Source organism: Puma concolor, chromosome E4, assembly GCF_028749965.1.
Source record: "Puma concolor isolate L17-30 chromosome E4, mPumCon1.1.hap2, whole genome shotgun sequence".
Lineage (NCBI taxonomy): Eukaryota > Metazoa > Chordata > Mammalia > Carnivora > Felidae > Puma > Puma concolor.
In genome coordinates this window covers 8,890,263-8,916,351 of record NC_141683.1, presented here as the reverse complement: position 1 = coordinate 8,916,351, position 26,089 = coordinate 8,890,263, and the positions used below count along the sequence as shown (strand labels likewise).

Genomic DNA, 26,089 nt, shown 5'->3' with positions numbered 1-26,089 from the left:
ACTGTGAGATCATGACCTGAGCCAAAGTTGGACTCTTAACTGATTGAGCCACCCAGGTGCCCCAAAATAACATTAAAATTTTTTTTTAATGTTTATTTATTTTTGAAAGAGAGAGACACAGAGTGTGATTGGGGGGGGTGGGGCACAGACAGAGGGAGACACAGAATCCGAAGCAGACTCCGGGCTCTGAGCTGTCAGCCCAGAGCCTGATGCGGGCCTTGAAATCATGAGCTGTGAGATCATGACCTGAGCCGAAGTTGGACACTTAACCCACTGAGCCACTCAGGTGCCCCTTGAAATAACATTTTTTTAATGATCTTGGTTCTCAAATGTACCTCCTCAGCCCAGATAACTCCTCTGAGCACCAAACTCACACCTCCGGTTTCATCCAGTATCTCCACCTGAAGGTCTATCACACACCTTTAGCATTACATATCCAATATGGAACTCTTGATTTATGACTTCTACCCCAACATGTTTTATGCCTGCTGAATATCGAATACTCAAGCTGAACATCCCCTTGAGTCCTTACCCTGCACTACTCAGCAATTGCGTGTGGTAAGCTGCTCAAGGTTGGAGAAAGAAGTCCTCAAAAGGATTAGAGGGAATGATCCCTGGTACTCACGCAGGGCTGGGAATTATGTCTGTTCCCACAAGGCAGGGTGAGAAACCTCATAATTTACAGGGCATTGGGCAGAGCGCTCAAAGGGGTTTGCCTCAGTAGTGGGGAAAATTAACCTCACACAAAAAACCCTAGGCTGTTGTACTGAGTAATCAAATTACAGATGAAGGAAAACAGCTTAAATGCAAAAGCTGAAAGGAGCAAACTGTGTCTAAACAAATGAAACAGAATCCCAAAACAATGTTCAAGGATAGTTATAGGAATACAAAAATATCCAATATCCAACAAGGTAAGATTCATGCCTGATATGCAATGAGAAATTACCAGGCATGCAACGAAGCAGGAAAATACGACCCACAATGTGGAGAAAAATCAACCAGTTGAAGTCGACCCATAATGACACAAATAGAATTAGTGGGCAAGGACATTAAAAATGTAGTTGTAGAAGGAATGCAATTGTAACCAAATTGCAGATGTCTAAAAACCTTGAGAAAAATTTAAGCACGTTAAGTAAAACCTAGAGTGTGAGATGTAAAATACCCTAGATGGGGTTCATGGTAGATTAGACAATGCAGAATAAAAGAACAATGAACTTGAAGACAGCAATAGAAACTACCAAAATTAAAACACTGACAGAAAAAAAAGATTAAAAAGAAAAAGAGAGGAAGAAGAAGAAAAGAGATGTGGAACATCTTCAAACAGCCTAATAAATAGGCATGTGGAGTCTCTGAAAGAGCAGGGAACAGAAAAAATATTTAAAGAAATAATAGCTAACATTTTTTTTCCTTGGAAGAAAACCATAAGGCCACAGATCCATAGAATGGAACACTACACAGAAATAGAGAGTAATGAACCATAGACACATGGGGTCATATAGATGAATCTCAAAATAATTATGCTGAGTGAAAGAAGACAGAGCCCCTTCCCCTCACCTCCCCCTACAAAAAGAGAAAGAATATACTGTATGACTATGAACATACATCATATATATGATTAACATACTGTATGAGAAGATACTGTATGTATCTATAAAGTTCTAGAAAATGCTAGCTAACTTTTAATGACAGAAAGCAGAACAGTGGTTGTCTAGGGAGTCAGAGGTGGAAGTAAGGGATTACTAAGGAGCACAAGGAAATTTGGGGGATGATGGATGTGTTTATTACACTGACTGCAGTAGTGTTTTCACAAGTGTGTATTAATTTCAACACTTATAAAATTGCCACTTTAAATAGTGAAGTTTATTGTATAGTAATTGTGTTTCCATAGAGCTGTTTTAGAGAAAACTTGACCACTGGAGAAATTTTGTGAACCACTCACTGTTTTGAAAAGTAGTAAATAAAAGGAAAAGGAATGACGGGAATAAAATTAATACTTTGTCCTTCCTTTCCTATATGAACTGTACCACTGGGTATCCAACTAATAGATAAAGGGAAATTTCTCATATAGATGTAACCCAGCTTAAAACAAATGACAGAAGAGTGATAGAAACAGAATTTACCATTTTCTAATCCCTAGTGACTAATGGATCTAGGCATTGATAAGCAATGACTGCAAATACTACTGAAACCAGTGAGAGCAAGACATTCTGTGCTGCCTAATGTTAGAACACAATATCACCTCTGAATTAGTCTTGCAAAAAAAATATTAGACCTTGATATCCAACAACATAATCATGGGAGGCATAGAGGACGGGTGAACATGTTAAAGTATACCATGGAGGTGCAATTGGCAAAATGTAGTCTATGCGAAGCCCTACAGGACAAACCACTCAATTCTTCAACAAATAAATTACCGGGTTGGCGGGGGGAACAGATCAAGAGAATGTACAGATTAGAAGAAATTTAAGAAGCATTTCCACTAATTGCGATATATACAACTTATTTGGATCTTGATTTAAACAATATGTAAGAAAGTGATGCAATTGTCATAAAACTGATTACAATTTGAAAGCTGGGACACTGGATATTAGATGGGATGAAGTAATTAACATTAACATTTTATGTTAATTAACAATATGTTAACGTTGTTAACTTTAGGATAACAAGATAACTTTAAGATAAAGATAACATATTGTTATCTTTAAAATATATATGTATTTTGTTTTAAGAGTTATATACCCAAATATTTGTGGATGAAATACTATGAAGCCTGGGATTTGCTTCAAAAGAATACAGGATAAGATAGTGGGCAAGTGTATATGTAAAATAAGATTTGCCACAAGTTCATAATGGTTAAAGCTGGATGGTGTGTATGATAGAGTTTATTATTCTCTCTTATGCACATCACTGAAAATTTTAATAAACATTTTTAAAAATAATTTTATCTTATTTGAAACCTGAGTTTTATTTTTTGTTTCAAAAAGCTAAAGAAAACTACTTCAAATCATGTGGAATTACATGACCTAGAGAAACATGGAAAGTTAAATGAAGTTTTGTTTTTAATTAGATACACAACTAGTTTCAAGGACAGTAATGGCACCTGGGTAAAGGAGAGAAGCCTGCTTGTTTATACCCCAGGATGGAAATTATGGTATTTGTTTATACCCAAAGTGAACAAATCTGACGCTGCGAGAAACCACAGACTTCCTTACCAGCATCGTTGGCAGAAACCCCTGCCTCAGCAGGGTGCACGCATCCAGATTCTTGGATGTTCATCAAGACCAGATTGAGTCTTTAGGGCTTCACCCATCACCAAGCAGAAGGATGTTTCATTGCTTTCCCCACCACATATGTCACTGAAGATTAGGATTTCCTAGTTAAATCTTACCCTGAGGTAGTTGTCGGGAGCACACCTCATTTACTTAAGGCCGACGTCAACCTCAGAACCATAACATGTTTCCCTTTCCAACAAAGGGATGCCAGTCTTCCGTGTCGTGTTGGTTCTCGGCATGCGTTATAGTTTAGAAGCCTGTACATCCCTTCAGCATATTTTTGCATATAGCTAATCCTCCTGCTTTGAGTTCAACATCTTTGCTGGGATGACACCATGCAATACAACCCAGTGAGAGATTGCTCTGGAAAAGGAGTTGTTCTCAGAATCCCGTAGGAGAGTAAATCCCGCAGGAAGAAGGGTTTAAATTACTTGTCTCTTCCAAAGCCATTCTGCTATAGTCAGGATATGCCAGTGCATCTCAACCCTGGATGTGAATTAGAATCATGTGTGGATCTTGCAGATATCCTGATGAATGAGCCCACTTCCAGAGACTCTCACTATTGGCATGAAACAGCTTCAGGCGTCAGTACTTTTTTTTAACAGTTGTCCAGATGATTCCAATGTTCAATAAAGGCTGAGTATCCCTGATTAGAAAGGCCTCAGCTAACATCAATGATGATGTGAAACTCTGTGAACAGTGTTGCTGAATGCTAATCTCATGCCTATTCGTGAAGATTCGTGGGGGACAAAGGAAGACAATAGGCACAGCTGTAAGAAGATTAAATGCTTTACCTGAACTAAACTTGCTCCCCGTTTTCCATTTTATGTCCTCTGATCAATCCAACAGGCAAAAGGCTCATGGGTTAGCTCTTCCATTCACTGGGTCCATTGCTGCGGATCTAGCATTCATGGACGCCGATGACAAGTGTAAACAGCCCAGAAATGGGACTCAAGGAGATAGGCTCTAGCCCTAGCTTGGCCATTATCTTGTTAACTAACCTGTCTGAACCAGAAGGCACCCTCAGGCACCCTCTCCTTACCTGCGGGCATGGCCAGACACCCTGTAACCGGTGGTGATGGTGCTCATCTCAAGGAATGGTTGCCCTGTACTTGCAACTGTTTTGATGTGTCCCTGCCTCCAATTTCGCCCCATTGTCTTAAAATTCACCTTGGTAGTTTTGCCTAACTCCTATGGACTTCAGTTTAATTAGGTTCTTAGCTTGGCTAGAGACTCTGCCTTTCCAATTTCCCCAGGTCATAGCAATCCAACCCCACTCGTGCTATAGCCCCCAGCCTGTCAGAATCCCTGTCCCCCATCTGTAGTCCTCATCCTCACCCCTGCCCTGAGACTGGTCCCCTAGGATACCAGTCTTCCTAGAATTATGAGCCTCTTTGGAGAAAACCTAGTATAGAAAGACAGTAGGCTTTGGTGTTGGCCAAATTTGGATTTGAATCCCCACCCCCAGCCCCTGTTTACTGACCCTATGATCTTTATTTTTTTTTTAAGTTTATTTATTTGTTTTTGAGAGACAGAAAAAGCACAAGGTGGGGGGGAGCAGAAGAAGAGGGAGAGAGAGAGAATCCCATACAGGGTCCACACTGTCAGTATAGAGCCAGATATGGGTCTCAAACCCACAAACTGTAAGAGCTGAAGTCAGACGCTTAACCAACTGAGCCACCCAGGTGCCCCCACCTTGTGACCTTTCTTTTTTTTTTTAATGTTTTATTTATTTTTGAGAGAGAGAGAGAGAGAGAGAGAGAGAGAGAACAAGCGGGGGAGGGGGAGAGGGAGAGGGGGACATAGGATCTGAAGTGGGCTCCATACTGAGAGCATTGAGCCCAACGTGGGGCTCGAACTCACAAATTGTGAGATTATGACCTGAGCCAAAGTCGGACACTCAACCCACTGAGCCACCCAGGTGCCCCAATCTTGTGACCTTCCTTAAACTCTGTGGGCCTCTGTAAATTGTGCGTGACGATATTCATCCATTAGAAATATTGCAGGGAATACATTAGAGGATATCTGTAACATAACTGTCTCACAATAGGCAATAGTACACCACTGTATTGTCTTTTGCCCCAAATCCAAGTTTCATTGTCTGCTCTGTGAAAATGGAGATGGGCCCTTTAAATATTTCCCCTTTGTCAGCTGGCTCACGGTAAAGCTTTTGTCCACAGAGGACGCTAGAAGGACACCGGTAGAGGACGGAGTTTTCCTTCCTAGTTCTTTGTGCTTTCATGGCAGTACCTTGCAGCAAATGCAACTTCCTCAGGGCCTGACCCCCGCAGCATGGAAAGATCCTTCCGAGCCACCTTACTGCAGCAAATGGCTTCTCCAGCACCCAACTTCACAACACCCCTAGTGGTCGGCAACTCACCCCAGCACCCCCACTCAAGCATCTTCATGAAAGAGCCCTCTGGCAAGGGCACCTCCCATCAGAGGCTTCCCTGGCTTATCCTTTGTGGGATTTCTCAGCAAGTGCTGAGCTGCGTGACCTCCCTGTCGACAACTTCCGCGTGCACCTGAAGGAGAAGTTCTAGCAAAGGCCACCTGCCTGACACCTCAGCGAATTCGTCATTATCCGGTACCCTCTCTGGATCCCAGCTCGAGAGGAGGAGAGAAGGGCATCTTTCCAGAGCACTCTACAACAGCCTAGGGGAATGGCGGTTGCTACTATCTGCTATCCCATATTCCTTAGAGAACTCTTTGCTTCTTACCCGCCAATCCCCTGTTACAGTTAATAGTATATTTTCCTTCTTCAAGCTCTTGTGTAGTTTCTCTCTCCTGACTGATATAGGTACTCAATTCATATCAGGTGAGCCCTAGACTGGAGAGATTGGCCTGTATAATCTCTTGTATTTCTCTTCCAGTTCTCAGACTTAAAAAAAAAAAAAAATGTATTCCGTAGCTAGTGTTACTTCTTAGGATAATACAAAGTATAATGCATACATTAGGAATTAGTATCTGGAGACAAAACAATGAAGACCCTGACATATGACATGTATCCATATTAGCATATGGCCAGATTCAGGTCTAGCAAGAGTCCTTTGGTGATCGGTATCTCCTGTCTGAGGACCTTTGTTCTGCAGTAACATACTCTCCTACCTTGCTTTCGGAAGCATTATTAGAAAAGAGATTCTATCAAGGAGTTTGTTCTTTTCTGGAATGTCCCCCAATACGGTTTCATGAAAAGGGGTGCGTTAGTTCAGAGATGAGATTGCTTATCACTAGAAAACAAAATGTTCTCGGGACCTCAGAAAAATGCGGTGGAAAATTGTCTGCATTAGTGATTGCTTAGAGAAACAGAACAAGAATGAATAAAGTTTGGATAACAAAGGTCAAAGTGTTAATTGTACCACTAAGCTGGCAGTCGCTTTAATTTCCTGCCAATGGGATATTGTTGAGAAATTTGACTTAAAATTAAAGGCAGTCCCTTTCACAATGACTCACTGGTAATTGGTGCCTTTGAAAAGATGGAACAGGACTTATGACTTGAGGTTTCTTTCTTAATTTGCATTTTTAATTCGATGGGATCTCAAAGGGTTTCTGAGCCTTTTCTCTTTTTGCCTTTTGCATTGTCTTTTTTGGATTGTTGCTCGCAATTAGAATTTGTAACGAATGAGTCGCTGGCATATAAATGTCAACTGTGAGGTAAAATATGGTTACTGAAGGACTGAGCAGGGTTCTGACCATTACTTTTTTAAACGAAAGCACTTTTCAAAAGGTTAGCACATTCCTTCGATGGGAGAATCGGTGGGGCTGGAAGAAGGCACGTCTGGATTTCACTCTGGCTCACGTTCGTTCTGTAAACTGTTTTCTCCACGTATGTTTGAGTAATTTCTGAAACACAGCATGCACTCCCACTTCGGAGAACATTTCCTTCGTATTCAAAAGCCTGTGTAGAATCAAGCAGACAAAGTTAACAATCCAGCAGAAGGGAGCTGGGCTCGGTCATTCTTCAAAGAGCCTCCCTTGGCCGAATGGTGTGCATCTGGCCAAATCTCGTTTTATGAAACGATTATAGGAAAATAACCACGGGGCCGATATTTGACCAGCCACAAACCCGTAGACTGCATTTGATCATTGCTAAGTCATTCTATGCGAACTCCCGACTTCGCTCGTTCGTTCCCATTCACAGAGCCCACGTCCTGGGTCGGGGGCTGCAGACAGTGGTGAAGCGGGTCGGCTATCAGAAGGGCAGTAAAGGCACAGCCGGGCCTCTAAGGGGATATTAAAAGGGCATATATCTGCCGCTCTAGGTACAGATCATCTAAGCTCTTTTTAAAGGCTTCTAAGGAAGATGATTCTGCAAACTCCCATGACAACCTATCCAGCATACTGCCAGGAACCACTTTCTCCCATCCTGCGGAAGCCCCCCATTCTAGGGCTAAGCCATTATTCTCTGGTTCTGTTCTCGGCTGTGAGAGAAAACAGCTGCTCTTCATCCTGCTTAGGTGAGCCTTTTATAGACTTTAAGACGGTGTCTGCCTTCTGTCTACTTGTGACAGGAAAGAAACTGGGGCTGCCAACCAAGATAACAATAATAATTTTCACTCGGAGATGGAATTATTATTGCTATGGTTACTAGTAAAATTTTTTCCAAAGGGGGAAAAAAAAGACATTTCTTCGGCACTGTGCCTCTGAGAAGAACAAAGTGCTAATAAACCCTGGTTTGTCTGTTTTGTTGATTATTCAGAAACGTCAAACGGGAACTGCCCAGAATATGTCCCGCTGCCATTTGGATTCTGGGGGAGAACTTGATGAAACGCAGGTCCTTCTTTCAATTTCTGAGCAAAAGTTCAATGCTCAAACCCAACAGAATCTCCCAGTTTATTAAATCAGGGTAATTTCAAGAGGGGGCTTTGAAGGAAGAAGCAAGTAGAGTGTGACTTAGAAGTTACAATTGTCATTAAGAGAAAAGGGATAGGACTGCTTTTCTTTTCCTTTCTTTTCTCTTCTTTTCTTTTCCTTTCTCTTCTTTTCTTCTTTCCTTTTCTCTTCCCTTCCCTTTTCTTCCCTTCCCTTCCCTTCCCTTCCCTTCCCTTCCCTTCCCTTCCCTTCCCTTTCCTTTCCTTTCCCTTCCTTTCTTTTCACTGAAGAAAACCCCCAGAGAAGTCACAAAATGGTCAGGACAAGCTTATGTGCAGTTAGCTGCCTGGGTCTTGTGCTTTGAAGAATGGTAGGCATGACTAACTGCCTTCCCAAAATCTATCCCCCAGTGGCCAGCCAAGGGCTCACCATTCTCCCATCTGTCGTTTTTCTAGTTTTAGATGGAAAAGTTCAAAATTAAAGTAAAATTGTCTTCTGAGACAAATAAAACACCCAGTCGTTATCAGTTCTTGGCTCCCACGCTCTAATTAGTTGGTTAGGTGGGGCGCCTGGGTGACTCCGTCGGTTCAGTGTCCGACCTTGGCTCAGGTCACGAGCTCACAACTCGTGAGTTCAAGCCCGGAGTCGGGCCCTGCACTGACAGCTCAGAGCCGGGGGGCTGTTTCAGATTCTGTGTTTCCCTCTCTCTCTGCCCCTCTCCAGCTTGTGCTCTCTCTCTCTCTCTCAAAAATAAATAAATAAACATTTTTTAAAAAGTTGGTTAGGTTAGTTCTAGCCCAGAGCAGGGCTCTGAGAGAATGGATAAGGACAAATGTGTGTGTCTGGGCTGAGGGGTTGGGGAAGAGGGAAGGCTGAGTTAATGCCATGGCACCCTGACCTTAGGATCAAAAGTCCGCTGAGGGCAGAGACGTGGGGGTGAACAGGGACAGCCAGTGGAAACAACCTTACCGACTTCCCAATTTTCATGGCACTTTATATAGAGAGACCACACCTGTTAAAACACCACACCTGTTTTTTTTTTGTTTTTTGTTTTTTCTGGTAAACTGAATTAAACGCAATAAATAGAATGTCAGTAGCAAATATTTTTTGCAAATAATAAAATATATTCTTACACTTTTATGTGTTCATGATTTTTTAAAAAATGACTTGTGGTGGCTTAAACAATTAATGCTTAATATGAAAAAAAGTAGAAGTTAATAAAGAAGGAGAAACAGAGTCTAGTTGAGGAGAAGCGTATGTATTTGTTTAGCTTTTATTTTATCATTTTTTTAAATCTTCTCTGAAGTAGGACAATAAAAATAGAGAAGTGTACATGAGACAGAACTAGTGAATTTTTATAAACTAAATATACCACAAAAGTGGCACTCAGAGAGACGAACAGGACATTCCTAACACCCCCAGAAAACCTTCCCCTGTTTCCTTTCAGTTACCACGTCACCACAAGTGTGACCACTCTCCTGGATTCTGACAGTAGAAGTGATATTTCCGTTATACTTTATATAACTCGCCTAAAGCTGTGTATCTTCCTCCTTTTTTGGTCTAGCCTTTCTTGCTCTTTATGTGGGATTTGTGAGATTCATCAATATTTTATATATATTTATGAATTATTTCCTTCCATTGCTAATTAACATTCCTTTGTGTGAACAAACAATATATTTCTCGTTCTATTATCAACGGACATCCAGGTAGTGTCCAGGCTGGAGTATTAAAAGTACTGCTGCGAACATTCTATTCTCTGACATTCGATGAACAAACGTACTGATTTCTGTTGGTATACACTCTGGAGTAGAATTCTCTGGTCTTTGGGACTGCATATGTTCAGCTTTTCAAATTTCATTTAAAAAAAAAGGCTGCTGGGATTTTGAGTGCAACTTCATTAGATCTATAGATTAATTTGGGACAATTGACACACTGCATTCTCCAATCTCTGAATGGGGTAAACTCATCCATTTAATTCATTTCTCTAGTAATAGCTTGTATTTTTCAGTGGAGTGGTCTTGTATACCTTTCCCTAGATTTATTTATAAGCATTTGATACATTTTGATGTTATATTTTATAATTTTTTCTTTCATATTTTTTGTTGCCAGCATATGACTAATTCTTTTATGTTGGCCTTATATTTGCAACTTGGCTGAATTCGTTTATACTTCTAATAACTTGTTGACTATTTTGGATTTTCTAGATGAACGATCATGTCATCTATGAAAAATGAGAGTTTTATTTCTTTCTTTTCATATGGATGCTTTTTATTTCTTTTCCTGGACTTATTACTATGGCTACTGCCTCCATCGGAATGTTGAATAAAAGTGAGGCGAGCCAGAATTTTTGCTTCATTTCCCAACTCAGGGGTTAAGTTTTCAATATTGTTATTATTGGCATGATATTTGCTACAGGGTTTTTTGTAGATTATCACATTAAAGAAGTTCCATTCTGTTCTTTTTTTTGCTGTTTTTCATGAATGAGTATTGAATTTTGCCAAATGATTTCTCTGCATCTATCAAGATAACGTTTTCTCCCATGATATGATAGCATTTTCTCCCTTTTTCTGTTAATGTTGTCCATTGCACTAATTAATTTTGTAATGTTAAACTGCCTTTCCATGTCTAAAACAATCCTACTTGGCGTTGTTAGCCCCCCTTTTATATTTCACTGTATTCTATTTGTTAATATTTTCTAAATGAATTTTGAATCTATATTTATGAGGACTATATTGGGCTATTGATTTTTCTTCCTTGAAGAGTCACTGTCAAACTTGAGAATTAGGTTATGCTGGTATCCAAAAAGATTGGGAAATGTTCCCTCATTCTGTTTCCTGGATGTGTTTGTGCAAGAGTGGTGCTATTTTTTTTTTTTCTTAAATGTTTGGACAAAAACTTTTCTAGCCTGAAGAATCAGGCATTAACATGTTGGGGGGGTTTTATTGCTGTTACTTTCCATATAAGGTTGTTTTTTTTATTTATACCAGGTTTCCATTTGGTGTAGGAGTAGTGAATGCTTTGGGAGTGTTTCTTTAACTTTCAAGGAACCTCTTTTCTTCTGGGCTAATGACAATTCTACCCCCAGGAAACCGGGACCTGAGAGAATCTGTCTCACTTTGGGGGCCATAAAGTCAGGAGTAGGGAGTGGGTACAAAGAAGCAGAGAGGAGTGGCCTGCAGAAAGACAGAAGGAAGAAGCAGATACATGGAAGAGAACAGGGACAAGGGACAGAGAGCAATTCCAGATGGCTGTCTGGTTCTTGGAGTCAGCTTTTTCCAGAGGCTCCATGGCCCTGGGTTCTGTGAGACATAATAGATTCCCCTTTCCTGCATAAGCTAGCTCTCATGGTCATTGTTACTTGTCACCTAAGGAACATTAACAAATACAGCAGCAAAAACTTGAATCCACCAGTTAGGAGAAAGCATTATTGACACATTCTCATCACAGAGGTAGTGAATCGTTAGGGTTGGGTATTGCTATGCAGAATAGACCAACAAAACAACCCTAGCTAAAATAAGATAGAACCTATTTCTGTTTTGGATAAAGTAAATTTAGAGGCAGGAAGTTCAGGGCTCATACGACAGGTCTTCAGTTATCAGGAAACTAAAATCCTTCATCTGTCTTCTTTGCTACATTTGGCTCAAAATCCCTCCCTCGACATTGCCTCATAGTTCAATTTGGCGGCTGAAGCTCCAGCCTTCATGTTCAAGTTTCAGACCTAAAAGAAGAAAGACAGAAGGGCAGAAAGGAGCTCCAGGCTCCCCCTCAGTTGTATGGTGCTTTCTCAGAAGTTCCTCTGAACTATTCCATTTACATCTCTATCACCAGAATACAGTCAACTGGCCACTCTTTGCTGGTATAGTGTACTAAAAATGTCTTTTTTACCTGGGACATTGCTAGACCCAAAGATATAAGGGTTCCCTTGGAAAGAAGAATGGGAAAATGGAGGGCAGGTATAGAACTAAACCCCCTGCAAGCCACATGGTACATTTATGCATATCCACAAGAATATATCTAAAAGCACATGAGTCTGGGGGCGCCTGGGTGGCGCAGTCGGTTAAGCGTCCGACTTCAGCCAGGTCACGATCTCGCGGTCCGGGAGTTCGAGCCCCGCGTCGGGCTCTGGGCTGATGGCTCAGAGCCTGGAGCCTGTTTCCGATTCTGTGTCTCCCTCTCTCTCTGTCCCTCCCCCGTTCATGCTCTGTCTCTCTCTGTCCCAAAAATAAATAAACGTTGAAAAAAAAAATTTAAAAAAAAAAAAGCACATGAGTCTGCTCAAGTTAGCAGAACTGGTGATCTATCAAAATTCTCCACAGCAAGTGCCATTAAGCAGGGAGAGGCGGAGAGGCCACTGGATCCATGGCCATTGTCCCTCAGGAATGGGCTGAGGGAAGCCACAGGCATGAGGTGATAAAAATTTGCTCCCTTGTTCACAACCCAGCAGTTGTGTTAAGGGGCTTAAATTTCCCATCAGCATCATAAATTTCCTTTGAGCTACTTCCTTTGAGATATCCAATATCTCTCCTGCTTCCTCCTGTAGAGACGATGTGCGTTGTTTCTCCCAGGAAGCAGGCAAAAGGGGTTAGTTGGCAAACTACTAGAATAAGTTCTCTAGAGGCTCTTTCAGTCTTAGACCTATGCAGTGTCCCTATGGAGCAATCTGTAGAGGAAATTCATCCTTTTGCAATCGAGCAAGAAGTCAAAGTATCTGGAAGGGTCTCTAGAGCCCCCATGCGTGCTGACCAGAAGCACAAAGGTGAAAAGAGCAGAGGGAACTGGAAGAAGATGCGGAAAGAGTTGAGAAAGAGGGTCACACTCTCAAAAGGGAGCGCCATATTTTTTTAATGTCAGATCCTTGCTGCAAACTGCCGGCAATAAAAAGAAGATACCAGCTCACCTTGGGACGTGCAGATACTTCTGAATTTATGAGAAAGGACATCTGTGGAGCATGAAAAAAAACACATTCAAGGCAGGCAACAAGATCTGCTGCTGGAAGTTCTCTGGGCTGGGAATTGAGATTTTCCCCGGCTCAGAGTGTGGCTTTCTGCACTTTGTTCAGCCTCTGGAAATATCCTCAGTCCAACCCCACCACTGCTATGCATTCACTGTGTGAAACCACTCAGGCCTAGGGAGAAAGAAACTGTTTCCTCACTCACCCGAGATGCCCTTTAATCACTGGGATGCTTTCTGGAGTGGTGCTGTGGGCCATATGGTTAATCCCCAGCATTGGTTTTGTTACCAGGTTTAAGTTGGGTTGTATTTTCCCTTATCACAACTTGTGCACTGGCATGGTTTTCCGGAGGTTATGGTGTTTAAGCATTATTTGTGAAACATGCATAATCTTAATTACATTTCAAGAAAACCTCAGGACTTCTCAGAAGCAGACATGAATTCTGGAAAAGAGAAATAATTGCAATTTTCTCTTCTAGCCGAGTGTCAAAACTTTCTATAATGGATAAACGCACGGGCTCTGGGGTCAGAGCACATGAATTCAAATCTGAACTCTATCACTTAGCTGCTGTGTGCCTTTGGACAAGATATTTGGTTTCTGTGTCTCTGTTGACATATAGTAGTATTAATGCAAGTGTTCAAAGCAGAACTCTCAGGGACGCCTGGGTGGCTCAGTCAGGTAAGCCTCGGACTTCGGCTCCGGTCATGATCTTACAGTTCGTGAGTCCAAGCCCCTGGTCGGGGTCTGTGCTGACAGCTCAGAGCCTGGAGCCTGCTCCGGACTCTGTGTCTCCTTCTCTCTCTGCCCCTCCCCTGCTCACGTTCTGTCTCTCTCTGCCTCTCAAAAATAAACAAACATTAAAAACAATTAACAATAAAGCTCATTACAAAGCAGAACTCTTAAAACAATGCCGACTCTCTATAAATATCAGCTGTTATTGTGAATTATCAGGATATCATTTACTGCTCAACAAGATCACCGTCCAAATGGGTCTCCTCGAGACCCTCTTACGCTCACCCATTCGGAGAGTGACACACATTTGATCCACACACTTCTTTAGTTACTATTAAGAATTCCTGGGTAATACTTCCTGTTTTTGATGAGTACCCACACTCCTGACAAGCCCTTTCTCTTACCTGAGAAAAAAGTAAAGCTCGATCTTAAGAGACAGTCACAGTGTTACGGGCTGAATGTTTGTGCCTCAAAGGTCATAGGTTGAAGCTTAATTCCCAAGGTGACGGTACTAGGGGGTGAGGCCTTGGGGAGGTCATGAGGTCATGAGGGTGGATCGATGTCCTCATAAAAGAGGCTTCAGACACCTCTCTTGCCCCTTCTGCCACGTGAGGTCACAGTGAGAAGACAGCCATCTATATACCAGGAAGCAGGCTTGTCGTAGACACTGAATCTGCCAGCACCTTGGTCTTGGACTTTCAGCCCCCAAAACTGTGAGAAATAAATATTGACTGTTTCGGCCTCCTGGTATATGGTATTTTTTTTTTTTTTTTACAGAAGCCTGAACAGACTGAGACAAACAATTACTTTTAAGCGCCCATAAGATCCTTTCAGCCTCCCCGATCCCTGGTACTCTTGGCTGTGGCAATGGCCGCCCTTGTTTCATGCCTTACAAGTTGAAGCAGGTTTGTTCATGCCCGGAGCCCTCTATGCTGCTTCCTTTCACCTCCTGCCTCGGGACTTCTTTGTTGTTGCTGAAACATAAGCCACCAAGAAGCACCAGGTTCACTCCCCAATGAGATGGCCCTGTGTCTAACGGGAGAAGGGAGCCAGCAGGTGGACTCTTCTCCCTTCCTCCACCGAGATGGAGTATCCTAAGAAGCAACTACTCAGGTGGTGCCTCAGGAGATGGTCCCGGGAGACCCAGCAGTCAGTTGCCCCTGACACCAAGAGCTTGGACACCCCTCGAATCGCCTCCTCCTCCTGCCCTGTCCTGCCCCATTTTCCCTCCCTTTTGCTTCTGGGGGACTGCACTTTTAATAAAGTGGTAACACTTAGGCTTTTGACTGATGCTCTGCTTTCTGGGGAACCCAGGCTACAGCAAAATCTACAGTTGTTTTTTTTTTTGTTTTTTGTTTTAAAAATTTTTTTTTCAACGTTTATTTATTTTTGGGACAGAGAGAGACAGAGCATGAACGGGGGAGGGGCAGAGAGAGAGGGAGACACAGAATCGGAAACAGGCTCCAGGCTCCGAGCCATCAGCCCAGAGCCTGACGCGGGGCTCGAACTCACGGACCGCGAGATCGTGACCTGGCTGAAGTCAGACGCTTAACCGACTGCGCCACCCAGGCGCTCCCAAAATCTACAGTTTTTAACTGTAAGTAAGATTGGTTCCTTTTAAAACTACACTCATCTGGCTAAAATGAACAAATCAGAAGACTGTAGATGCTGGAGAGGATGTGGAGAAACGGGAACCCTCTTGCCCTGTTGGTGGGAATGCAAACTGGTGCAGCCGTTCTGGAAAACGGTGTGGAGCTTCCTCAAAAAATTAAAAATAGACCTACCCCATGACCCAGCAGTAGCACTGTTAGGAATTTACCCCAGGGATACAGGAGTGCTGATGCATAGGGGCACGTGTACCCCAATGTTTATAGTAGCACTTTCAACAAAAGCCAAATTATGGAAAGGGCCTAAATGTCCATCAACTGACGAATGGATAAAGAAGTTGTGGTTTATATATACAATGGAATACTACTTGGCAATGAGAAAGAATGAAATCTGGCCATTTGTAGCAACGTGGTTGGAACTGGCAAGTGTTATGCTAAGTGAAGTAAGTCAGGCAAAGAAAGACAGATACCATATGTTTTCACTCATATGTGGATCCTGAGAAACTTAACAGAAGACCAGGGGGCGGGGGGGGGGAAGTTACAGAGGTGGAAGGAGGCAAACCATAAGAGACTCTTAAATACTGAGAACAAACTGAGGGTGGCTCAGAGGAGGGAGAGAGGGGAAAGTGGGTGATGGGCATTGAGGAGGGCACCTGTGGGGATGAGCACTGGGTGTTGTATGGAAACCAATTTGACAATAAGTTATATTTAATATAACAAAAATAAAACAACGTATTATTGAATGAAAATGTATGGCAAGTTGGTGCAAAATGTTTTCAAAACTGAACCTACCACAGAAGATGTGGGGCTGTCAGAACTTTTACACATTTTTATTGGGAGTATCAATTGGTACAAGCGCTTAGAGAACAGTTTGGTTGAGTCTATATTTAAGTTCTGCATGTGCCTACCCCAATGCTAGGTGTATACTCTTCCCCCAAATGTATGTATGTGCACAAAAAGATATGTACAAGAATGTTGACAGCAGTGTTCTTTGTGATAGCTAAAAATTGGAGCAACACCTAAATGTCCATGAATAGCAGAATGCATGGATAAATTATTGTCTATTACCATACTGGAATACTCTACAGCAAAGAGAATGCACAAACGGCAGGCAGCATAATGTTGAAAGAAATACAAAATACTATATGTCATAAGAGTTTATTAATATAATGTCCTAGAACAGTAAAAACTAGTCTATAGATTTAGGAGTCAGAACAGGATTAACCTTGGGAGAAGAGTAGAAGATAGCGATTCAGAAGGGGCAAGATGATTGACTTTGAGGTCCTGGAAATGTTCTGTTGTTTTGATGTGGGTAATTGTCTTTAAATAATCCAATTGTTCATTGTGATTATTTACTGCTCTTCATATGTATGATTCGTGTACTTTTTTGTTTGTGTAGCTAGATAAAAAAGAGTTCTAAAATTAAAAAAGAAAATAAAACTACACTCATTTATTTTACATGTGCATATTAGAAGCTCCTATCCTGTGTGATGCATTGATTCTTTAGAGTGGTTTGAATCTTGATACCCATAGATTTCTTCCTTGGAAGTTCCAGAGATTCTTTAAGAGTAATTTTTTCTCGGGGTGCCTGGGTGGCTCAGTTGGTTAAGAGTCCAACTTCAGCTCAGGTCATGATCTCACAGTTCCTGAGTTCGAGCCCTGCATCAGTCTCTCTGCTGTCCGCACAGAGCCCACCTGGGATCTTTTGTCTCCCTTTCTCTCTGCTCCTCCCCTGCTCATGCTCACTCTCTCTCTCAAAAATAAACATTTTTTAAATATATTTTTTTCTCTGCAGAAGATGAAGAAATCTTATATGCAGAGCCACCCCAGTGTCATAGCCCAGACTAAGGATCTGAGAAGGGTCATCTCCAGTCCTGGCCAAAAGCTATCATCCTTAACCACATCCAAAATACCTAGCGCACTTTCAAGGTTATTTGTCTTCGAGACTTCATCACTTTGCTCTGCCAAACATCTAACAGTTTCAGATCTATTTCTGGAAAAGACGTTAGGTATGCCTACGTTCTCTACTGCCCTTATGTTAATAGGCTGGGCTACATTTCTTTAATCTCTCTGTCCCCCACCCTCACTCCTTGCAACCCATTCCAGGACCTCCCCCCATCTGCTATCACATAATGCTTTCAGCATTTACACACTGTTATTTATACATACTGAGTGTGACATGTAATGTGATATGATATGAATTTGACTGAGGTGTATTGGGGCTCCCTAAATAAGCCTCAGCTCAATATTATTCACCAGGAAGCTATTTATTATTGAATTATGTTTATGACTGTAAGCCTATATGACAAAACAATACCTGCTAAAAGACCCAGCATGTTTTAATAGCTCTTTACTTTCTCTTCTTTCCCTCCTGCTGCTCTCCTTTCTCATCACACCCATTTTTTTCCCCCTCTTACAGGGTGGTTAATTCTTGAGAAAGAGAGCACCCCTGTTTCTCCTCTCTCTGGATTTGTTCTGCCTTTCCTTTAGTGATGGGAACAAATTTGCAATGATGTGGGAGAATAGTTTGATGTACCGCCCTACCACCTTCCTTGGTATGTCGTTCTCCCACCTCCCTCCCTCCCCGACTCAGACAGCAGCGAAGTGTTCTTTACTCCCCACCCAGGATGCAAAAGGGCAAGGAATAAGGGAGAAAAGTCAAGTTAGGCTTTGGTTCTCTTAAATAGATACTGGACCGAGTGTCCTCAAAATTCCTAGGTTGAAATCCTAACTCCCAATGTGATGAAAGTAGTGGGGCCTTCAGGAGGTGACTAGATTTTGAGGGTGGAGACCTCATGAGTGGGATTAGTCCCTTCTAAGAGAGACCCTGGAGAGCTCCTTCACCCCTCCTGCCATACAAGGACACGGTCTGTGAACAAGGAAGTAAGCTCTCACCAGACACTGATTCGCCAGCACGTTGGTCTTAGAATTCCTAGCTTCCAGAAGAGTGAGAAATAAATTTTTGTTGTTTATAAGCTGCCTACACTGTAGTAGAAGCCTGAACAAATGAAGACATACCTTTCAAATTCATTATTTGGGGGGCGGGGGGAAGATTGAGGATGTTGAATTCTGGGAAACTGGCTTTTCAGGAATAAAAGTAAGATCCTTAAAGCTATAGGGAATAAAAATTATATCTATCAATTGATTTAAAAGACATATGGAACCTACTTGCCCTCATAGAGGACACCTAATGTCCTTGGGAAGACAGCGGGGAGCCAGAGAGGAGGACAGAATTGGACATTACTCTAGGTCCCTAGGAAGCATCTCTGCATCCCATTCACCCCTACTCTTTCTCCTCAGGATGTGAAGTCACACCCCTTAAAAGCTTTCTTGAAGTACCCAACTGCCATAGTAGAGGAAGAAGAAGAAGAAGAAGAAGAAGAAGAAGAAGAAGAAGAAGAAGAAGAAGAAGAAGAGGAGGAGGAGGAGGAAGAAGAGAGGACTCTACAATCACCCTATCAATTCTCCTGTGATCCCATAGTAGTTTGGAGCAATAATTGATGTTGTCTTAGATGCTTCTTGAGAGAATCTTTGAAGTAGCATAAAGAGAGTCAGCAGACCTGAAGAGGCCTTGTGGTTGGGTTCTGGGGAGGCTATGGCATGCCTCCCATGGACCAAAGACAAGATCAAACACCACCATGGATGCCAGGGGAGGTTATAGATGCCGTGGACTAGGTGAGTGGTCTGAGGAATCGTAGCCACTGTGTATATTAATTGGAATTATTAAAAAGGAGTGTGCTTCAAAGGCTTATGATGGGTTGAAGAGCTATTAAGTGCCCAAGATAGTCATTCTCACTGAACATTGAAACTTTAGCAGATCTATCGTGGGGCTAGAGGCTAAGTCCCCTTCTCTTATTTCCTTGGAGTCCCCTCAACCATCTAGTATGTCACCCACACCCACCATTTACAACCAGCACCATAATAGAAATAGGTAGAGAAGTCACTGGCCTTAAGGAATTTAGAATCCCCTGTTTAACAGCTCACATTTCCCTTGCTAGAAGACTGTGTGCTGTCTCTCCATGGTGCCTCTCTTCAGCTTATTCTTCTGTAAAAGGAGAGAATAATATTTGCATCCTATTTATAGAAAGATGGAAATAAATTAGGTGAGCATATGGGCTCTAATGGACTCTGAGTTCTTTGGGAAAAGTTGCTGACCAAGGACAATACACTTTTTTTAAACTGACCATTGCACATAGAATCAGTTCTTTAACACCACAGTGTCCTTCCTTTTTTTTTCCTACAAGATGTCATGTCATGTCTTTGCAAGACTTCCAGTGAACAGGAGGGCTCATCAATTTCAACCTAAAGCTATTAAAATGTTACTTTGTTAGCAATAATTAAGGTGTGCAGCCAGGGCTCCCTATAGATCACACTTGAAGGCACAGTCATATTTTTCTCCTATTGCTCCTCAGGTGTCTTAAATTGTCAGGTAGTCAGGGGAGGGGGGGTAACTGGGAGCTGGGCAGGAAAGGAGAGAGGGAGGAAGATGCTTGCCTTACAAATAAAGGTAGAAACCATAAGAATCTTTTTCGTTGAGCCAACCTTCTCATAAGAGTTGTCTAAGACATTTTTTTCAGGTTTAATCTGTTGAAATGCTTCTAATAAAAATCTGTCTGATCAAAAACATTTCTTAATTAGACTTTTTAAGTCATCAAAGGCTCTCACTAAAATTTCCCTTTGACTTTGGCTGACAACATATCTGACAGGCTATGAATTCTATAGCAATGGCACCAAGAAACATCACGTCATCTCCACCATGTTTTATTCGTGGGCTTGCTTTCTTCCACGGAATGAATCTTCAGCTGTACAAGAAAACGCTGCTTGTTGGCTGTTTTCTTTCTGTGCTCTTGGCCAGCCCACTCCACCCTATCTTCTGACATTCCAGAAAGATCATAGTCCCTTGGAAGTTTGTCAAAGTAATTTTCCTATAGAAAAATTAGCTTGCACAAAATTTTGAGGACATAGGGTATGGAAGGGAAGGCTAGTTTGGAACTCAACCCATGGGCAAGCACTAGAAGCAAAAGAGACTTGGACTTTGAAGCCTGATGAATAGAGCTAGCTGTCTAGTATGGGTGAAAATGCATTCTTACGTTTTTGTTACTCACCCTGCCTGGGTCCATAAGGACTGTAAAGTATTTACCACCCTGTGCATTGGAGAGGTTTTTGATCACAAAAGAGATCCAGAGCCTGCTTTTATGAACTGATGGTCTAGAAGTTTGATGCAGTGGAAATAGCTTCAAACTTGGAGATGAGAGACCTAGATTTTATTAATTATGTGACTTTGACCTCAACATCTAAAGACTTTCTTTCTTTCCGATGAAGGAGTCAAATGGAGACACCTCCTACCTCTGAGTAGTGTTATGAGGTGAAAGAACATTATAGACAATAAAGTGCTACACCAATGTTGTTTTTGCTGAGTTCTTTAGTAGACTGGATTCCTGACCCCAATTCTTCACCCTTCCCTGGATCCATGACCTTGGTCATAAGTCTCACTTTGGCAATGGAATGTGGACATATACTCTATCAGCGGCCAATTCCTCACCTAAGCCTTAAGAGAGGTTGCACATTTCTGCCCTCCCTCTTGTGCCTCTGCCATTGTCCTATGTAGCTGATGGTCCAAGAAGGATGAGAGATCTAATCTGCAAATTAGAGCAATGGTTCTTGAACTTTAGCATCAGAATCACCTGGAAAGCTCATTAAAACACAGATTGGTTCAGTTGTTCTCAGAAGTAACTAACTTCCTTTCTCCCTTCCTCTCTCCCTTCCTTCCTTCCTTCTCTATTTTTCTTTCTTTCTCTTTTTCTGTTTTTTCTTTCCTTCCTTTCTTTCTTCCTTCTTTCCTTCCTTCCTTCTTTCCTTCCTTACCTTTCTCTCTTTCTGTCTTTTCCTTTCTTCCTTCCTTCATTCCTTCCTTCTCTATTTTTCTTTCTTTCTCTTTTTCTGTATTTTCTTTCCTTCCTTTCTTCCTTCCTTCTTTCCTTCCTTCCTTCTTTCCTTCCTTACCTTTCTCTCTTTCTGTCTGTCTTTTCCTTCCTTCCTTCCTTCCTTCCTTCCTTCCTTCCTTCTCTATCTTTCTCTCTTTCTGTCTGTCTTTTCCTCCCTCCCTTCCTTCTTTCCTTCCTTCCTTCCTTCCTTCCTTCCTTCCTTCCTTCCTTCCTTCTTTCCTTCCTTCCTTCCTTCTCTATCTTTCTGTCTTTCTCTCTTTCTGTCTGTATTTTCCTTCCTTCCTTCCTTCCTTCCTTCCTTCCTTCCTTCCTCCCTCCCTTCTATCCATCCTCCTTTCTTTCCATCCTTCATTTCTTCCTCATTTTCTACCCCACTCCCAGTGTGTATCACAGGTCATATTATGTTCTAAAACAGTCCAAAAAGAGCAACTGCAGCCCATCCCCAAATGCAACTGAATTTAAAATTTACTGTCAAACCTGTTTCTAAAGACCAGAGCAACTGAGCCCAGCCTGTATCGGCCAACCTCCGGACAGCCTGAGGAGATGTGAGCAACATAAATGCTTATTGCTGCACGTCCCTGAGATCCTGTGGTTGTTACACAGCAATAGCTGACCAATGTAAGTAATTGCTCAGACAGATTGCGAATTACAGAATATATGTTTGTCTTCTCAGCAACATGGCTTCTCAAAGAGAGGTAAGTGACAGCTGCTGAATCATGAGGAGGCTGCAGGACAGTCTTTAAAATGCCATTTATCAGTGATCTTTCCCAGGGAAACCCCAACATTTCTGCGCCCCAACATTTATCAAGTTTTCCCCCACTCCTTTCCACTCCCGACTCTATCTCCCTGCTCTAAGTGATCCTGGGAACTCATGAAACATGCCTCAGAAGCAGGTTGAAGATGAACTCTAAACACAGCCATACTAGCCACCAATGGAGTGAGCTTCTCCTATTGGTCTATTTTAGAACACAACGTGACCTACAATCCAGAGATGATGCACATACTGAGAGAGACGAGGGAGGGAAAGAGGAAGGATGAACTTGCAGGGCCCCTTGGAGTCTGATGAACTCTCTCTGTTCAATGACCCACAGATGCAGTTTTTATAAACCTCCCTGAGTGTCTGCTTGGGGGACAAGGGGGACCAAAGGACTGCATCTGTCCCTCTAGCTCCATTTTGTGTTTGATAACTGTTCATCCAGTGGGCACAGGGAACAGATAACGTCCCCCTCCATATGATAAGCTCCTCAAGGGTAGGGATCTTTGTGTTGTTCACTGACATAACTCAAAAACCCACAGAAGTGCTGGTGTAGTGGGCATTCAATAACTATTTTTTGAATTGAAATTGAATTGAATTGCCTGGAGGCCATGCTATGGACAATATCTGGGAGCAGCATGTTGCCGGGCAGATGGGCCACTCCTGCCGTCCCCAGCAAGCTGGTCACGCTGGCTCTCAGTTCCCAGTACCCACCCCCCTGCAGTACTATGACACCCGATCACAGGAGCCACGTGTTCCATTTACTATATTTAGCGACGTCTTTCTCTCTTAAATCCTTTTCATTAACTGGCTCATTTCCCACTCAGCTTCATTTCCTTTAAGTCTACACCCCTCCATTGTTTCTTACCATAATACCATTATCTCTTGGCCATTCTGGAGTTTTTTGCTGTTTATAGGAATATTTAGTTTGCTTTTTTCAACATCGCAGTGGAGATGTTATAGAAATTTTACACCTTTGGAAACTGAGGCACAGAGAATATGAGTAATTTGCAGGATGGAGGGGAGACCTGAATTCCCCGAGAGGACCGTCCTCCCCACCGCTCCATGATGCCTGGAGGGTGTTTGGCGCCTTTCTGAGCCAGCGTTAGATGCAGGCAGTGAATCCGATAAAGCCTATCTAGGTGTCTAGGACTATGATGTGGAATGCTAACTCCTATGTTCCCTCAGGGCAACGAGAAATTCACAGACTTCTAGACGACTCTGAAGCCTGCAAAGCACCTTCATGCACACAGGACTCTCCCTGGTTCGGGTGATGCCTTCTCTTGGTAGATTTCCTGCAGTTCTGTAAGGGAAAAAAAGCAAGCCCAGCATCAGCGTGATAAATAATGTTCTATCGATGCAGCCGCTTTCTCAGGACAGCAACCCCTCGCACTGAGCTGAGCTGTGGCCCTGAAGAAGCCAAGATGATTCTCTGGGTCTCAAATTGACGTCTGGAAGTGGGATCATGGAAAATGGAGCCAGAGGAAGGAGGAAGAGGCAGCGAGAATGGGACATCTCACCACGGAGGCAAATGCTGACGGGAGCATGCACAGTAAAATATTTTACTACGAAGCAGAATTACTCCAAAGACTGATGGGCCCGCTCGCGAGACCCACTCACATTTATGAAGGTCATAAGTTACAGACGCCCAGCCCGCTCGCAGGAGCACAGCCGTCACCTTTTATGGGTGAAACTTCCTGCAATATATTAAACTCTCCAGAAAACAGACAAGGGGTTTATGGCAAACGATAACTTTAATGCCTAGAAACCATTCGGTGATTTGGGGAGGATTATTAGTAACAAGGGCAAGATGCTGAGTCGTTTCCAGGCACCAGGCCCTGGCTCTCCTGCCGGCTCAAGCCAACCCTCTCTTCTCTGCATCCCAACCAGAAACGTGGACCCCGAGTCCCACCTGGGGTGAGAGGGAGCGTGAGGAGGAAGTGTGCTGGGAAGGGTGGACTGTTATGGGCTGAAAAGAATTATATTTGAGGAGAAGAAGTGCCTGATGGGAATCCTTAGGTTGCAGCCCAGACTGTCGCCGGAGACCTATACAGGACGGGTGGCCAGGAGACAGCTACGATCACTGCCGCTTGTTACAAGTGATAAGGAGGTACCTGTCTGTGCTCCCCACGCTTGGAGGAAGTCGTAGAAAGGCCAAGGATCGCATCATCTTAAATGCTTTGCCCTATGTGATTTAGAGGAATCTGAGAAAGTCCTCCCCATCAAAGTCCTATCCCTCCGACTCGGTTTATTCCACGCCTGGCTCACAAAAGCATGGAACTGCGAGCCGATGGATACTGTCAGTCGGCAGAAGGGTCGCAGGAAGCTGGGCCAGCAGATCTGAGCACCTTGGAGTCGGCAAAAGTGTCCAATGCAGGGAGTCAGATGGGCAGCTCCTTCCTGCACGAGACATCCGTCCCACGGTCAGGGTCGAGAGGGGCCAGAGCACTGGACGAGGAGTCGGGTGTGTTTGAAATCACAGCCTGGGACTGCAGACATGTCACTGCTCCTGTGGGGACCTCAGTTCTATGGTTTGTAAAAGAAGTGGGTACGATGCTCCCATGGAGTCCTTTGTCTTCATAGCCTCTGACTGTGGCTTCTTCCCTGGGCTCCGGCTGAACATGTCCCAGCGACACTCAAATGATATTTAGTTCTCCAAATGATACTTAGAATTTTTTGTTTTCCCCATGGACCTGCTCTTAAAAAGCACGCTCAGATCATTCTTAGTGGCTGAGCATCAAATTTCTTAATTGCAGAAAAGGGAAGGAAAAGAAAGGAGAAAAGCAGAAAGTGTTCCACAGTGAGAATACAGGGTCCTGGATTCTAGTTCTCACAGAGCCCTGAACGGTGTGCATACCTTCCCGCACTGAACTTGCATTTCTTCCTCTATAAACTCAATGGGACCAGGGCACCTGGGTGGCTCAGTCCGTTGAGCGTCCGACTTTGGCTCAGGTCATGATCTTAGAGTCCGTGAGTTCGAGCCCCGTGTCAGGCTCTGTCCTGACAGCTCAGAGCCTGGAACCTGCTTTGGATTCTGTGTCTCCCTCTCTCTCTGCCCCTCCCCTGCTCATGCTCTCTCTTCTCTCTCTCTCTCTCTCAAAAGTAAATAAACACTAAAAATTTTTTAAATAAAATAAAAAAACAAACTCAATAGGACCAGATAATAATTGCTTACATTTATGACTGCTTCCTATGTACCAGCCACTATCCTAAGTGCTTCACACGCACAAATGCATTTAATCCTCACAATTCTATGGGGTAGAGATTATCGTTACACCTACTTTACAGATGGGGAGATCAAGGCATATAGGGGCTAGTAACTTGTCCAAGGTCTTACAGGGAGTAAGCGGCAGAGCTGAGGTTTAAAACTCAAGCAGTCTGTCTTCAGAATCTAACTTTATGCAGCTGTGATTCTTTTTTGAAGCTGAATAAAAGTTCTAAGGAAACAGCAAACCTTTCACGATTTTCGGGAACCTTCGGATGGGGTCCATTTCACCTAACTCTGACCATATGGAGACAGGCGGACCCTCTTCACTAGCTCAGCAGGTTCACAAGCACGTGTGTCCAAATGTGTCATCCGTGAAGCTTCTAGAACATTCAGCTTCCAGACCTTCTTGTACGGATTGTGATCTCACAGTTATGGGCAAGTCCCAGGATGCCGTATTTGTATCCGATGTCAGAGGATGTCGTTGGAGGACCATGACTTTCTGAGAAACACTGCTCTAAAGTATCTCCGGGTATTTTCGGAGGCTCTTTCAGGAGTGAGGGACAGGTGAATGGGTAGACAGAGGAACATCTTTGAAGAGCTCACCATCCTGTTAGAGAGAAAACCCAACAGAGATGTTACGATGACAAGGCGGCCTGGGATATTTTCACCTTCCCCATCCACGTACGACTCAAGTTCCATTTTGAGTACTTTGGGACAAGGGTAGCCTCTCTGTTCCCAGGACGTTCGGCTCTCAGCACTGTCCTGGGCCTCACCGGCAGCTAAGGGACCAGAGTTCAGGGGCGGGGTA

At 43.1% G+C, this 26,089-nt stretch overlaps 1 long non-coding RNA gene across 1 annotated transcript in view; it reads right to left on the bottom strand.

The window, feature by feature from the left end:
- LOC147572449 (uncharacterized) overlaps positions 1–25,849 on the bottom strand; it is a 45,463-nt gene extending 19,614 nt beyond the window's left edge. Inside the window, exons 1-2 of the long non-coding RNA XR_015245967.1 lie at positions 25,528–25,849; positions 19,359–19,419 (exon numbers count right to left, since the gene is read on the bottom strand). This is a non-coding gene — a long non-coding RNA (uncharacterized LOC147572449). The remainder of the gene's footprint in view (positions 1–19,358; positions 19,420–25,527) is intronic.
- Positions 25,850–26,089: the final 240 nt, after the last annotated feature.